Raw genomic sequence first — 4,281 nt, 5'->3', positions numbered from 1 at the left:
GCTGCCTCCGCCTTGAACTCTCTTCCCCAGATCTTCCCACGGTTGCTGCAGCTAAACTTTCAGGGCTTCAAGGTCACCTTCAGTGTGTGACTTTGCCAGACCACAAAGTCTAAAATGCCTCCCCTAGACTCTTCCCTGCTGATCCAGTAGTTAAGAATCTTCCTGCCAATGCAGGGCACTGGGTGGGTTTTTTTTTTTTTAATGTAATTTTATTTTTAACTGGAGGATAATTACTTTACAATATTGTGATGGTTTCTGCCATTCATCAACATGAATCAGCCATAAGTATACATATATATATATATATATATATATATATATATATGTCCCTTTCCTCTTGAACCCCTATCCCACCTCATACAACAAATTCCCACTGGCTATCTATTTTACATATGGTAGTATATATGATTCAATGCTATTCTCTCAAATCATCCCACCCTCTCCTCCCACTGTGTCCAAAAGTCTGTTCTTTATATCTGCTTCTCTGTTGCTGCCCTGCAAGTAGGATCATCAGTATTCTTTTTCTAGATTTCATATATATGTATTAATTTATAATATTTGACTAAGTTCATCTACCTCATTAGAACTGACTCAAATGCATTCCTTTTTATAGCTGAGTAATATTCCATTGTGAATATGTACCACAACTTCTTTATCCATTCATCTGTCAATGGACATCTAGGTTGCTTCCATGTCCTAGCTATTATAAATAAAGGTTACAATGAAACTCAAGGATGTTTTTCAGTTATGGTTTTCTCAGGGTATATGCCCAGTAGTGGAATTGCTGGGTTATATGGTAGTTTGTCTCCAGCCATATCAGCCTGAAGGCGCCCGATCTCGTCTGATCTCGGAAGCTAAGCAGGGTCGGGCCTGGTTAGTACTTGGATGGGAGACCACCTGGGAATACCGGGTGCTGTAGGCTTTTAAATGGAGAAGGCAATGGCACCCCACTCCAGTACTCTTGCCTGGAAAATCCCATGGACGGAGAAGCCTGGTGGGCTGCAGTCCATGGGGTCGCACAGAGTTGGACACAACTGAGCGACTTCACTTTCATGCATTGGAGGAGGAAATGGCAACCCACTCCAGAATTCTTGCCTGCAGAATCCCAGGGACGGGGGAGCCTGGTGGGCTGCTGTCTATGGGGTCGCACAGAGTCGGACACGACTGAAGCGACTTAGCAGCAGCATGGTAGTTTTATGGGCTTCCTGGGTGGCTCAGCAGTAAAGAATCCACCTGCAATGCAGGAGATGCAGGAGACACAGGAGGCACAGGTTCAATCCCTGGGCAGGGAAGACCCCCTGGAGGAAGGCATGGCAACCCACTCCAGTATTGTTGCCTGGAGAATCCCATGGCCAGAGGAGCCCGGCGGGCTACAGTCCATAGAGTAACAGAGTTCGACATGACTGAAGCGGCTGAGCACACATGCATGGTAGTTTTATTTCTAGGTTTTTAAGGAATCTCCATACTGTTCTGTACAGGGGCTATATCAATTTGCATTCCCACCAACAGTGCAAGAAGATTTCCTTTTCTCTACACGCTCTCCAGCATTTATTGTTTGTAGATTTTTTTATGATGGCTATTCTGACCAGTGTGAGGTGATACCTCAATGTAGTTTTGATTTGCATTTCTCCAATAACAAGCGATGCTGAGTATCTTTTCATGTGTAGATAGAAGACATAGACATCTGTATGTAGGAGGCATCTCTATGTCTTCTTTGGAGAATGTCTCTTTAAGTCTTCTGCTTGCTTTTTAATTGGGTTGTTTGTTTTTCTGATATTGAGCTTTGTGAGCTGCTTGTATATTTTGGGGATTAGTTCTTTGTCAGGTGTTTCATTTGCTATTATTTTCTCCCATGCTGAGGGTTGTCTTTTCACTTTGCTTATAGTTTCCTTCATTGTGCAAAAGCTTTTAAGTTCAATCAGGTCCTGTTTATTTTTGTTTTCATTTCCATTACTCTAGGGGGGTGGGTCATAGAGGATCTTGCTGTGGTTTATGTCAAGAGTGTTCTGCCTATGTTTTCCTCTAAGAGTTTTGTAGTTTTTAGTCTTATTGTTTAGGTCTTTTATCCATTTTGAGTTTATTTTTGTGTATGGTGTTAGGAAGTGTCCTAATTCAATTCTTTCACACCTAGCTGCCCAGTTTTGCTGGTACTATTTATTGCAGAGACTGTTCTTTCTCCATTGTATATTTCTGCCTTCTTTGTTGAACATAAGGTGCCCACAGGGACGTGGATTTATCTCCAGGCTTTCTATCTTGTTCCATTGGTCTATATTTCTATTTTTGCGCCAGTACCATACTGTCTTGATGACTGTAGTTTTATAGTAAAGTCTGAAGTCAGGCAGACTGATTCCTCCGGCTCCATTCTTTCTCAAGATTGCTTTGACTATTCAAGATCTTTTGCGTTTCCATACAAATTTTGAAATTATTTGTTCTAGTTTGATCCCTGATCTGGCAAGATCCCACATGCCACAGAGCGGCTGGGCCCGCACGGCGCAACTACTGAGGCGGAGCGCCTAGAGCCCGTGTTCTGCAGGAGAACCACTGCAGTGAGAAGCCCACGCACTGCAACAGAGCAGCCCTGCTCACCACAGCTAGAGAAAGTCCACGCAGCAGTGAGGACCAGGGCATCAATTGATCAATAAAAATGAAGGAAAATACCTCTCTCCCTACCCCCGGGTTTCCTTTGTGGCTCAGCTGCCACAATGTGGGATCTGCCTGCAGTGTGGGAGACCTGGGTTTGATCCCTGGGTTGGGAAGATCCCCTGGAGAAGGGAAAGGCTACCCACTCCAATATTCTGGCCTGGAGAATTCCATGGACTGTATGGTCAATGGGGTCGCAAAGAGTCAGACACGACTGAGGGACTTTCACTTTCCCCCTACCCCCACCACCTACCCGCTCCCAGCAGCCACTGTCATATCATCTAGCCAAATTTGCTTCTCAGCAAGATAATTGTCTTAAATAAATCTTAAATATTTATCTGTTTACTGTCTGTCTCCCCATCAGAACCAAAGACTCATGATGGCAGGGATCTTACTCTTTGGTGGGCTCCCCTGTGCCTTGCACAATATTTACTAAATATGTATTGAACCAATTTCAGGGCTGCCAAGGAGGAGCAGAGGAGGGAAGTTTGAAAAGGTGATGAGTAAGTTGCAAATAGGCATATTTAAAATTCTTTTTCCAAAATGGGCAGAAAATCTAAATAGATATTTCTCCAAAGAAGACATATAGATAGCCAAAAACCACTTGAAGATGCTCAACTTCACTAATTATCAGAGAAATGCAAATTAAAACTACAATGAGAGACTTCCCTGGCAGTCCAGTGGCTAAGACTTCGAGCTCCCAAAGCAGAGGGCCCAGGTACAATCCTGGTCATGGAACAAGATACCACATGTAGCAACTAAGACTTCATATTCTGCAGCTAGAGATACCAAGTGCTGCAGTGCAAGACTGAAGATCCCTGCATGTTCCAACATGGTTCTAAGGCCCGGTACAGCCAAATAAACAAATAAATATTAAAAAAAAAAAAAAAAACTACAATGAGGTATCACCTCACGCCAGTCAGAATGGCCATCATCAAAAAGTCCATGAACAACAAATTCTGGAGAGAGTGTGGAGCAACGGAGCCCTCCTACAGTGTTGGTGGAAATGTAGGTTGATGCAACCACTATGGAGAAGGGTAGGGAAGTTCCTCAAAAAACTAAAAACAGAACTCCTATATGATCCAATAATCCACTCCTGGGCACTTATCTGGAGAAAACCATAATCCAAAAGCGTACATGCACCCCAGTGTTCACTGTGGCACTGTTTCAGGAAGACCCCTAAATGCCCATCGACAGATGAACGGACAAAGAAGATGTGGTGCATGTATATGACGGAATATTACTCAAAAGAAAGAAATAATGCTATTTGCAGCAGTATGGATTGGCCTAGAGATTATCATACTAAATGAATTAAGTCAGACAGAAAAAGACAAATATGATACTGCTTATATGTGGAATCTAAAAAAAAAAATGTTATAAATAAACTTATTTACAGAACAGGAATAGTGTCACAGATGTAAAAAATAAACTATGGTTACCAGGAGGGAAGGGGAGAGGGATAAATTGGTAGATTGTGATTGACATATAAGCACTACTATATACAATATAGATAACTAACAAGGACCTACCATATAGCATCAGAGAAGGAATTGCACCCCTCTCCAGTATTCTTGCCTGGAGAATCCCATGGACAGAGGAGCCTGGCAGGCTACAGTCCAGAGGGTCACACTGAGTTGGACA

General features: G+C 42.9%; 1 non-coding gene across 1 annotated transcript; it reads left to right on the top strand.

Annotated features, from left to right (window-relative positions):
• The first annotated feature begins 803 nt into the window (after positions 1–803).
• LOC147350575 (5S ribosomal RNA) lies at positions 804–922 on the top strand. Its single transcript, XR_015149323.1, has one exon. It is a non-coding gene; the product is annotated as a 5S ribosomal RNA (ribosomal RNA).
• Positions 923–4,281: the final 3,359 nt, after the last annotated feature.

The sequence above is a fragment of the Bos grunniens genome, chromosome 20 (genome assembly GCF_055505025.1).
Source record: "Bos grunniens cultivar Pamir isolate PY7600 chromosome 20, Bosgru_T2T1.0, whole genome shotgun sequence".
NCBI lineage: Eukaryota > Metazoa > Chordata > Mammalia > Artiodactyla > Bovidae > Bos > Bos grunniens.
This window is presented reverse-complemented; position numbering and strand designations above follow the sequence as displayed.